This window comes from Spermophilus citellus (assembly GCF_964194105.1).
Source record: "Spermophilus citellus genome assembly, chromosome: X".
NCBI classification, from domain to species: domain Eukaryota; kingdom Metazoa; phylum Chordata; class Mammalia; order Rodentia; family Sciuridae; genus Spermophilus; species Spermophilus citellus.
Genome location: NC_138190.1, coordinates 128,061,295 through 128,074,819, shown reverse-complemented (window position 1 = coordinate 128,074,819; position 13,525 = coordinate 128,061,295).

Here is a 13,525-nt window from a genome sequence, read left to right as displayed (position 1 = left end):
CTCTTGCAAATGGCGATAGTTCGTTTCCCTTTGCCGGGTGACCAATGCAACGGGTGGGTCCTTACTGTCTCTCCCAAGCCCTGTTTCAAACCTGTGGCCACTACCTATGAAGGCTCGGTAGGCATTTACCTCCGTAGGATCAGAAGGGCTGACCAGTTGTTTCAGCCGGATGGATTAGTGCTGAGTCACAGCTGTTTGTCTGCGGGAAGCAGGTGAACGGGAGCTTGAATTCAGCCGATCTGGGCTCAGTGTGTGTTCTGAGAGGTCCAGACTGTTCGCCCCAGATCCACGTCAGCTCAGCATTGCCTAGTGATCCTGAGCAAACAGATTTAGGTTGTTTACGACTCCCTATGCCCGCACAGCTGAAGAGGTCAGAGACTTGATCTCTCTGTGCCCGCCGCCATGTTCCCAAAATAATCTTGATCATCTCAATATTCCAGAAGACATTATGTTGGTCTATTGCATTTATGTAATTATTGCTAATTAAACTGGTAGGGAAGTAACAGGCACTTTAAATGCTCTTAGACACACATGTTAAAAAGTGGAAGATAAACCTCATGAAAATTCAGAAGTATGGGACCTTGGTGACATTTCTAGGAGTATGGTAATGTGGACATGTAGGGATATAGCCTATAAAACGGAGTTTGTTACAGCATGATATACCCATAACAAAGAAAGTCACAACATTTAATAGGCCTCTTTGAGTTTTGGAGGAGGTAAAATATACCATAATTAGTTGTGATGCTCCACTCCACATACTGGACAACCCAATAGCATGCTGATTTTTAATAGAATCAAGAGTAGAGAGAAACCTCACAAAAAGTTCAAGCTATAATGCAAGCTTCCTTGCCACTTGGGCCCATCACCCAATAAATCCAATGGTGTTAGAAATATCAGGACAAATGGAAAATTTTATGGAATTCTAGCAGTTGAATTATGGCAAGGACCTCAGGGCTATATCTTCTGTCAACAAAGTATTCTCCATTTGCAAAGCAATTTCTAATTTGTTACTGGGCCTGATAGAGACTAACTTCAGGGCAACAAATGATCATGTGACCTGAGCTTCCCATTCTGAGCAGGGTATTATTGAATATGCCAAAAAAAAGGGATGTGTACAGCATCTGTTCAGTATAAAATGTAAATGCAATACATAAAACAGACCAGAGCATGTCCACAAGCAGGTGATCATACTCCAGGTGTCTACCCCTATTTGCATGGCTGCACCTTCTGCCAAAACCTATGGCATCACAAAGAGTATCCTATCAGCAGGCATAAGAACAAAAATATTATGGGCCTGGTTCTAGAGTGGGTCTACTGAGTATGCTGGCACCAACCTGCAGTGGCCAAGCACTGCATTCTCATCCCATTCAGTGTCAGATATAAAAACAGTGGTGAATGGAAATCCTCCCAGGGGCAGAAGCATGGGCAGTATATCTGCTTGTCCACTAGGGCCTAGAGATATTGCTTCATGATAAATGGCTTACATATTAGACGGGTGGAGGAGAATTTGGAAAGAATAAGATGAAAATTTTGTGAAAAAAAAAAAAGTTTCAGAGAAAAGTAAATTAATGAACCTCTCCGAATAGAGACAGAATGTGAAGATATACATGTTCTAATTGCCAGTCAGAGGGCATGCATTGCAAGATAAGGATGTCAGTAATCAAGTAGGCAAGACGACATAATCTGTGAATGCCAGTGAGCATCTTTTCCAATACCATCCTGAAGCTTGCCCAGTGGGCCTTTGTATGAAGTAGCAATGGCAATAGTGAAGAAAGTTATGTCTTCAAAACCAAAGACTTCCTCTCACCAGGGCTAATCATGCTACCAACATTGCGGAAATTCCAAAATTATATGAACAGAGACAAAGGCCAATCCCTAATATGGCACCATTTTGTTTGGGGCAAGTCATTCATCTGGAGGCATGTGTATGCCATCATATTGGGAATATGTGTGCTATGTCCTCATAAAAATAAATACTTGTTCTGGATAAAGATTTGCCTTCATTGAACACAATGTTTGGCTATCACCACCATATGTAAACTAAAAATACCTTATTCATTGCCATGAAATTTCATATAATATTAACTTTAACAAAATAATTCATTTTGTAGGGAGAAAAGGAAGGCAATGGACATACACCTACAAAAATCATAGGTCTTAGCATTTGCTCCACCAAATGATAAAATGGAGGAATGACCTTTAAAAGTCTCAGTTCCAGGTGAAATAATCTATAACATTAGGGTCTTATAAGATGTGGTATATATCTTAAGTCAAAGGCTGATATGTGTTGCCATTTTCCCCCATCTTCAGACTACCCCAGGATGGAAGTAAATGTGGCCACCTCACACTTAAATAAGTGTATAATGGAACACACACTGTGTTTATCATTTGCATTTCCCTGATGAATAATGAGGTCAATCATAGTTTTTATATACTTAGTACCATTCATTTGTCTTCAAGGGTGAAATGTTTCTGCAAATATTTTGCCCACTTAAAAATTGGATTATTTTAATACAATTTATATATTCTGGATATACATCTTGATGTGAATCTCTTTACATTCTGGATATAAATCTTTTATTAGATCACCCTTTCAGTCTGTGACTTGTGATTTCTTTAACAGTATCTGTAAAGAGTAGAAATTTATAATTTTGATGAAATTTAGTTAATTAATTGTTCTCTTACAGATTATGCTTTCAGTTGTATCTAAGACATGGTTGACTAACCCAAGGTAACAGAGGTTTTCTACTATATCTTCTTCTAAAAGATTAATAACTTTAGATAATACATATTGCAAGATATATATTGGAGTTCTTTTGCTATATGTGATTACCTAATTGTTCTGGCACCATTTCTCAAAAAGGCTATCATTAGCCCACTGTATTGTGTTTGCACCTTTGTCAAAACTTGGTTGTCAATATAAGTATATGGGTATATATCAGAATTCATTTCTATTTCATTGATTTGTCTGTTTTTATACCATGAACACACTACCTTATTCACTGGAGCTTTATAATAAATATTAAAATCAGGCAATGCTCATCTCAAAGTTATTTTTTTTCTCAATGTTCTTTGGCTATTCTAGGTACTTTGAATTTCCATATGAGCTTTATGATCATTTGGTCATTTTTAAAAAATCAAACAAGTCTTTGTTTTGGATGGCATCCAATCTATATATCAGTTCAGAAGAATTGTAAAACAAGGAAAAATGAATGAAAAATAAAAATTCATAATTTAACTTACGCCTTTAATTTTTTAAAATTTCTAATAAAAATACATGACATAAAATTTACCATGATAACTATTTTAAGGGTGCAAGTCAGTATTTATAAGTACACTAACATTAACCAGTCTACAAATATCTTTTAATCTTGCAAAGCTGAAACATTAAAAAATAGCTTCATAATCCTTGCTTCCCCAATCCTCTTCCAACTACCATTCTGCTTTCTGGATCCATGAAATTAACTATTCTAGATACCTCACATGAGTGTTTTTTGGTGGCTTGCTTACTTCATTTAGTACAATGTCCTCAAGGTTCATCCACGTTGTAGCACATGTCAGAAATTTGTTCCTTTTGAAAGCTGAATAATATCCCATGATATGTATACATCACATTTTTAAAAATATGTTTAGTTGTAAATGGACACAATACCTTTTTATTTTATTTATGTGGTGCTGAGAATCGAACCCAGGGCCTCACACATGTGAGACGCATGCTCTACCACTGAGCCACAGCCTTAGCCCTACACCACATTTTTATTATCTGTTCATCTGTGGTTAGAATCTTGGGTTGGTTCTACCTCTTTTTTAAAATATTTTTTTTAGTTGTAGATGGACATAATATCTTTATTTATTTTTATGTGGTGCTGAGGATTGAGCCCAGTGCCTCACACATACGAGGCGACTTCTCTACTACTGAGCTACAGCCCCAGCCCCTCTACCTCTTTTTTTAATATTTATTTTTTAGTTGTAGTTGGACACAATATCTCTATTTTATTTTATTTTATTTATGTGGTACTGAGGATCAAACTCAGGGCCTCGCATGTGCTAGGCAAAGGCACTACCCCTAAGCCATAACCCCAGCCCATGCTTCTACCTCTTAGCTATTGTGAATAATGCTGCTATGACCATGGGTGTGCAAGTATCTTCTCAAGACCCTGCTTTCAATGCTTTTGATAAATGCTCAGAAGTAGAATTGCTGGATAATGTGGTTTTTATATTTTTCTATTTTTGAGGAAATGCTATTCTGTTTTCAATAATGGCAGCATGATTTTTTATTTCTACCAAAACTGCACAATGAATATGATTTCTATGCATTCTCACTAACACTTGTTAATTTTCTGGTATAGTAACCATCCTAACGCATAAAGGTGGATATTTTGATTATTTTTAACTGATCTAACAGATAAGAGCTTTTGCAAAATAATAAAAGCAACACATGTGAATGTATAACAGTAATGCTATAAAGGATAGAAGGAATTAGAAATACTCTGCTATAAGGTAGCTGCACTGTATGCAAACAGTATAGTGCTACTTGAAAGTGGACTTCGGTTAGTTGTAAATGTTTGCTTTGAACTCTAGTGTTGCACTAAAAAATTAAAAATAGGTATAATTGATATATTAAGAGAGGAAAGAAAATGAAATCATGTAATTGCTCAATTAAAATCAAATTAGAGTTGGGTGCAGTGGTACATTCCTGTAATCTTAGTGGTTTGGGAGGCTGAGACAGGAAGATTGCAAGTTCAAGGCCAGCCTTAGCAACTTATCAAGGAGGCCGTAAGCAACTCAGCGGGATCCTGTCTCAAAATACAAAATGAAAAGGACTGGGGATATGGTGCCTCTAGGTTAAACCCCCAGTACAAAACAAAACAGACTAGATCAAACAAAAAGTGGAATACAAAAGAAGAACAAAGAAAAAGGGCAATGAATAAAAAAGAGTTTCAAAAATAGTAGCTATTTACCCAACTCTATTACTATTCGCTTTAAATATGAATGATCTAAAAACACCAATTAAAAGATAGAAACTGCCAAGTACATTGGCACTTGTCTGTAATTAAAGCTACTCAGGAGTCAGAGGCAGGAGGACCACAAGTTGAAGGCTGGCCTCACAATTTAGCAAGACTCTGTCTCAAAAAGGTGGGGAATATAGCTCAGTGGTAGAGGACCCCTGGGTTCAATCCCCAGCAACCCAAAAAATAAACTGTCAAAATGGGAAAATATACAACACATCTATATGCTGCATACAAGAAACTGATATATTAAAAGTAATGAGCTGGAAAAAGATATACTTTGCTAACAATAATCAAAAGAATGCTGGGATAACTATTAATATATAAAAACAGACTACAAAACAATAACAATTTTCATGTTTAAAGTGCAATATTATATAATTTTAAAGGGATCAACTGTCCAAAAACATGACAATGTTGAATATGCAAGTACCTAATACTAGAGAGTTAAAGTCACATGATGCAAAAACTGATAGAACTACAAGGAAAAATAGACAAATCCACTATCATGGTGAAGAATTCAGTGCTCCCCTATCAGTAGTTGACAGATGAAGCAGGCAGAAAAAACAATAAAAACTGAGCAGCACCATCAATCAACTCAATCTAATTCACATTTATAGAATACTGCATCCAACAACGGCAGAATACACATTCTTCTCTAGCTCCCATGGCACATTCTCCCATATATAAAACATACTTTATCAAATTCAAAGGAATAGAAATCACGCAAATATGGGCTCACTTCACAATGGAATTAAACTGGAAATCAATAATAGAAAATAGCCACAAAATCCCCAAATACTTGGAGATTAAACAATGCATTTCTAAATAACAAATGAGTCAAAGAAGTCTAAAGAATTTTTTTTAATATTTGGAACTAAATGTACATGAAGGTACAACTCATCAAAACTTGTGGAATGGAGTGAAGGCAATACTCACATAGAAATCTATAGCATTGATGCACATGTTATAAAGAAAGATCTAAAATCAATAATATAGGAATTTGCCTTAGGGAACCTAAAAAAGAGCAAATTAAAATCCAAGTCCACAGAATAAAAGAAATGATAAAAATTAAACTAGAAGTCAGTGAAATTGAAAACAAGAGATTACTAGTGAAAATCAACAAAACCAAAAGCTGGCTCTCTGGAAAAAATTGATAAAACTTAATCTAGGATAACCAAGAAAATCATGAAGGAGTATTATAAACAGTTCTATGCCTAGAAATTTGATAACTTAGATGAAATGGACCAGTTCCTTCAAAGACTTCATATACAGTAAAACTTCATCCAAGGAGGAATAGATAATCCAAATAGGCCTATATCTATTAAGGAGGTTAGACAGACTATTAATAACCACCCACAACAGAAAGGACCATGCTCAGATGAATTCTACTAAATATTTAGAGCATAAATGCTGTGATTTTTTTTATAATTTCTCACAGAAAATAGAAGCAGAGACAATACGTCCTAACTCATTCTACAAGGCTACACTACCCTAATACTAAACTAGACAAAGACAGTAGAAGAAAGTAAAACTATAGAGAAATATTTATCATGAACATAGAAGCAAAAATCTTCAAAAAATATTAGTAAATCATGTCCAATAATGTAAAAAAAACAAGAATTATGTACCACAACCAAGTGAGATTTATTGTAAGTATGCAAGAATGACTCAACATTCAAAATTCAATTAATGTAATTCACATCAAAAGCTTAAAGAAGAATAATCATATGGTCATATCAACATACTTAGAAAAAGCACTTGATAAAGTCCTGCACCTGTTCATCATAAATACTCTCAGAAAACAAGTGAGAGGATCTCCTTCAAGTTGATAAACAACATCTGTGAAAAAAACTTACAGCTAACATTATACTCGATGGTGAGAAACTAGATTTCTCCCGGATGTTAAGAATAAGACATATATGCCTCTTCTCATCACTCCTATTCAACTTTTTACTGGAAATAATGGCTAATGCATTAAGATAAGAAAAGGAAATAAATGGGCTGGGCACCATGACACACACCTGTAATTCCAGAGCCTGAGGGAGGAAGAACACAAGTTCAAAGCCAGCCTCAGCAACTTTGTGAGGCCCTAGGCAATTTAGCAAGACCCTGTCTCTAAATAAAATATTTTAAAAAGGGCTGGGGATGTGGCTCAATGGTTGAATACCCCCTGGGTTTAATCCCTGGTGCCAAAACAAACAAACAAATAAATAAATGGTACAGAGATCAGAAAATAAGAAATAAAAATATTTTTCCACAGATTATATTATTACCTACTTAGAAGCCCCACAAAACCCTTCTTGAACTAATGTAGTGAAGATTACAGGATGAAATATTAATTTACAAAGGCCAACTATTTTCATGTACATCAGCAATGAACATTTGGAATTTCTAATTAAGAACAAAACACCAATTACTGTTGCACCAAAACAAATGAAATATCTAAATGCATTTTACAAATATGTAGAGGGGACATATATTTGAGCAATACTATAATGCTGTGGTTTTCAACAAACCAAGAATGAGCTAAGTAAATGGAGAGATTTTGCATGCTGAAGGGAGAAGACTTATTAAGATAACAGTTCTTCCCAACTTTATAGATTCAACACAAACCGAACAAAAATCCAAGCATAATGTTTTAATATACATTGACAAACTTATTCTTAAGTTTGTTTGGAGTGGCAAAAGACCCAGAATAGCCAACACAAAACTGAAGAACAAAATTGAAGGACTAACATGACCTGACATCAAGACAATATAAAGCTACAGTAATGAAGACACTGTGGTATTTGGCTAAAGAATAAACAAATAGATCAGTGAAACAGAAGAGAGAGTACAGAAATAGATGCACACAAATATAGTCAACTCATCTTTGGCAAAGGAGTAAAGGAAATTGAATGTGGAAAGAAGACTCTTTGCAACAAATGGTGCTTAACCAACTGGACATCTGCATTTAAAATATGGATCTAGATACAGGCAAACTCGAAATGGATCATAGACCTAAATAAAAATGCAAACAATACAGTTTTTAGAAGATAACATAGGAGAAAATGTAGCTGGCCTTTGGTTTGGGGATGATGTTTTAGACATAACAGCAAAAACATGACCTATGAGAGAAAATCTTGATAAATTGCATTTTCATTCAAATGAAAACTTTTGCTCTGCAAAAGACACTGTTTAGAGAATGAAGTGACAATTCACAAAGTAGGAGAAAATCTTTTCAAAAACATACATCTGATAAAAAAAACATATCCAAAAGTCTTAAAGGACTTCAAAGGAATGTTTAAAACAGCATTCTTTTGTGGCCCTCTATACCCTATGAGTCTCTTATAGAATTAAGACCTGGAAATATTTTGTTAATCTCAATCTCCATTCTCAGTGTCCTCCAAGAAGTCTATATTTAAGTCTTCCAGTTTGTAGATCTCCTGAACCTGGGGTGAAACTTATGCCAATTTAATTATGAGGTATTAGCAGTTAATAAGAATTAGCACCTATCATGTCAAAAGTTCAGGTTTTCTTTGTTGACACCAATTTATACTCGGACACACTGACAGCCACTTGCCAATCCAGTCCAATGTTTTGTACAAGATGATGAGGATCCCTGAGTGAATGGGCACTTAGAAAGAACAGATGACTGAGAGGAGGCAGTAGAGAGTATGGCGAGGGGTATCCTGACAAGACAATTGTCCAAATGGCTATAGCATGGTAAAGAAAGAGGAAGCCTTTGTAAACATTCATTGCTCATGTAAAACCATGTTTTCTCACTTGACTTTAGAATGAGTACTGTTAGGGTCTGTAAACAAGTCAGGATGGCGCCTGGCATTTTGCCAGAGGGAGTGGTTTGTGAAGTAACTCCAGCGAGCCATTAAGTGTGGAGATTCCTTATTGGTTGACTGCTGTATCTAGTTTATGTTAATTAATATAAGCTGTGTGGAATGTATATATATCCCTCCTGTCCTACAATAAACGGGTCCCACTCCTGCTGTATCAATGTTCCACACTTAATGGCTCCCTGGCGTTACTTCACAAACCACTCCCTCTGGCAAATGCCAGGCGCCATCCTGACTTGTTTACAGATCCTAAAAAGTACTGTGTTTTAAAAGGCATACAGAACTTATTTTATTAAGATATTTGGATAAATTGAAAAATGAGGTAAAAAATCCATGTCTTTCCCAAATCAGAATTGGGAACAAATCAGTCTTGAGGCCAGATGTCTTGAACCGGTTTTACCAGAATACCTAGGATTATAGTTTTCTCATCTCTAAAGCAAAAGGACCTCATTAGACAATTAGTATTTATAATCAAGTTTTTTCAATCAAAGCAGAAAATGTGGAAACTACAGAAAACTATAAGCAATTAGACAAAACCACCCAGAATCACCATTTAGCCATGACTGCTATCAACATTTGGGCCCTTTCCCCATTACTTTGCTTATTTCACAACCATTATGAAACACTATAGAAAATGTATGTATCCGACCATTTTCACAATCATTAAAGACTCTTCTAGCTCTGATTTCATATACATTTAATTGCTAATGATTTTGTTTTGTATTGTTTTTCTCTCTATAGATAAAGAATATAAAAAACATAGTGAATAATACTTGATTCTTTATCAGTAAATCAATATAAAGTTTTTCATGGTCACTAAAAAAACCAAATAAGTAAATTATTTGTTGACGTAGAAGGAATTATAAGCTGGGTGCAATGGGGCATGCCTGTAATCCCAGTGACTTGGGAGGCTGAGGCAGATGGATCACAAAACTCAAAGCCAGCCTCAGCAACGTAACAAGACCCTATCTTAAAATAAAATAAAGGAATCATAATTCTTTACTTTCACTGTGTTTCCTTCGTTGAATTGTACTCTAATCAAAGTGCCAGCATGGTGAATTAAAAGGTCAAATGTACCATTCCTTTCTCTCCTGGGAGAAGCATATGATCTATAAGGCCAGAAAGTACATTAAAAAAATCACTTGAGAGGCTGGGGTTGTGGCTCAGTGGTAGAGCACTCGCCAAGCACATGGGAGGCCCTGGGTTCAATCCTCAGCACCACATAAAAATAAATAAATAAAATAAAGATATTGTGTCCAACTACAACTAAATAATGAATATTTTTTAAAAATCACTTGAGATGAACAAATATAAAGTTTTAAAATCTGAAAACTCCTTTGAATTAAGTAGTTAGAGCATGCTGTTTAACACCCGGTTAAATAATGAAACAATATTAGTGCCACGTGGAAAAGAATGAAGGTGGCTACCTTTGCAAATGAATTGTGGCAGGCTTAACATGCCAATAAAACAGTACTAAGAGTTCATAAAACAATATTGGAAGTTTGGGCATTGGCTAAATATTGAATGAGCACCTACCACATACAAGGCATTGGCCCTAGGCGAGTGGCCTGTCAGGAAGACCAAGACACTGTCATTAGTTGCAGGAACTTAAAACTGGTTAGGGGTTGGTAAGGATGGCACTTGGATGGAAGTGACTATAAAGTGAGGTGCAAAAGGGTGAGTGTTATAGCACATAGGTACCTGAAGGAATTCCTTTCTTCTGAGGACCTGGAGCAATGTTCCAAATGGATCATTCCATCCCAGGAATGAGTCCCTGTGGTGAGCAGTGTCCCATATCAACACAGAACACACTGTAAGTTTTTCCATTCCATTTACTAGAGACCTGGAGTGAATTCCAAATGTAATTCAAAGATGGGGAGAGGATCATTCTCACAGTCCTTTAAACAAACATGAAACAAGCAAAAAACCTCAGGAAAGCAGGTACTAGGTACTAGTACACCTGCTAGGATATACTATCCAAGGTTTCAAACTGCTAAAGGAAACCATTTCAAAGTCTCCAGCATTCAGTTCCAGAGAGGAAATTTAAAGGCAGTTCACATGAAAGAGCTCAGAAATATTTACAAGAACATGCCCAAGAGAAAGTGTTTATTTCTGGATTATTATCACTGAAGTTCTCTTCCTCTTTAATTAAGTTGCTAGATCTTTGGAAACATAAAAAGGTTTCATTGCCTTCCTGGCAGCTTTTGGCGCTAATGCCTGGGAAAGCAACATGTGCATCTAAGTAGGACCACATGTCAGGATGAAAGGCAAGCAAATCTGCAACAGTCCACCTGTATGATTCTTAATATCTGGATGGCTAATGAAAATTTAGTTTGGTGCCAACATCACGACCCTGACTCCTCCGCTAGAGCTCCAGTTCACTTTCCTTGGGCTCACATTTATCCCTCTATGTTTTAATTATCTGGCCACTTCCATGTCTCCCACTGGGTCTAGTTTGGAAGGAGAGAAGCTATCTCCCTCTTGCTCACCAGTGTTTCCCCAGTGTCGAGCATGATGCCCGAGCATCACTGCACACTCAACACATGTTGGACGAATGAACAAGTGCACAGGCCACTTGTGGTGGCCATCACTCAGAAGAATGTGCTCTGGTGAAGGCAGCAGGGAAAGAGCTCTGCCAAAGGTCAGCCAGCCCCTTCGAGGTTTGCCTGAGCGGTGGCACGGTGGCCTCAGTGGTCCCATTGTCCAAGCACTTACTTTCTCCTTATGTCAGATGAGGATGGTCATGAATGGGGCTGGGGAAGCCACTTGGTCTCTCAATACCATTTTAGTACTGAGCGGATGATGTTAGAGCCCATCATCTGGTATGGAAGCCACACCTTAAAGTTGGAGAGGCCATGGAGCCTAAGGGAGCAGCTGTTGTCCCCAAGGCATGAACTAGCAGAGGAGACTTTAATACCCATGTCTCAGATGTCCTGCTCATTGCTCTTTCCTCTATTAACTGCTGCTTCTTCCTAGAGCTCTGGAACCCCACAGGCCAGGGTGTCAGTGGCAGCTCTTGGTGGGTCCCTTCCTCCTTTATGTACCTCAGTTTCCCCATTGGGAAAACTGGCCTATCTTATTCAGCCTTTATGCTGCTGCAACCAAAAGACCTGATAAGAACAATTTTGGAGGAGGAAAAGTTTATCTGGGGCTCATGGTTTCAGAGGTCTCAGCCCATAGATGGCCAACTCCATGGCTCTGGGCCTGAGGGAAGGCAGAACATCATGGCAGAAGGGCGTGGTGGAGGAAAGCAGCTCAGGACTTGACAGTCAGGAAGCAGAGAGAGTTCTCACTCACCAGGGAAAAAATATAAACCCCAAAGACATGTCCCCAGTAACCCACCTCCTCCAGCCACATCCTACCTGCTTATAGCTACCACTTAGTTAATCCATTCAAGTGGATCAATGCATTGATTAGGTTAAGGCTCTCCTGACCCGATCATTTTACCTCTGAGCTTCCTGTCATTGTCACACTCTGAAGGAGTTTTTGAGGGCCATCTCACCTCTAAACCATCACACAGCCTTCTAACAGACACATGACTCCCAAGGACATTGGACTAGCCTTAGAGAAAACAGTCCTTGGAAAGTGCTTTTTCAGAGTGCAGAGAGCACAATTGGTTTGTACATCTTAACTCCTCTTCCCTCCCTCAAGGTACACCGAGCCATTCAGAACAATCAAAGATGAACAGAGCGTCCTTAGTGGCTGACCAGGAGGCATCTGGCTGTTCAGACCCCTATTTTCCCTCAGCAAGTGAGTTTGGAGCTCAACCCCTCATCCAAGTGGTCTTTCTCTAAAGAGACTCTCCTGCTCACTCCTAACCTCCCCCAAGGAAGCACAGCCTTCAAAACATAGGCTTTCCAATTTTCCTAGTAAAATGAATGAAAGAACCTTTTGGGGAATAAAGTGATTTCTTTTTAGCTCCACTTGTTTACTTTTCCATAAACTCCCAAGATGGCTTACATGTTAGCTGTTAATCACACCATCTGTTCAAACAGTACTCCAGTAAATGATTTGATTCATACTTTTCTTCCAAAAGAATCTTTTTAAGGACAATGTTTATGTCTCTGTTATCCTTCATTTGGCAATGTAGCATGAGATGAGCTATTTTAACTTTGCTATCATTGTAAACACATATTGAATTTCTCATTTCTTAACTCTGCAGAAAACATGGTAACTTCCCTGCAATTATTCCACTTGACTCTGGGCTTGGGGTGGGGGTGGGAGTAGGAGTGTAATCAGGCAGAGGTTCTATTTGCTAAAAGGAAAAAGAGATGAAGACAAGAAGTCCTGGACAGTATTTCCTCTGAAATGTTGAATTTAATGGCAATGAATAAATCCAGCTTCATGAGACCATTCAAGCCAGGCCAAGGGAACAGTGTCCTTAGTGGTTGGAAAGGGTTAGCTATGCTAGGGCCCCAGCTACTCAAACTCATCTCATTACTCAGGAAGCAAAGCCACTGACATAAAGGGACTTCTGGGATGAACAGCCTGGGTCCCCCAGCCAGACCAGGCCCAGAGCTTAGGTGATATCAGACCCAGAATGGAAGCAAATGGGGCTTTTAGGAGGAAGTAGGAGAGTACGAGTGTGCTTTGTATTGTTGTAAGCTGCTCTGTGGACCTCTAAAAGCTTTACAACCATGTAAGCACCTGGGGAATTTATTACAGCAGCATAGGTGTGCCCTA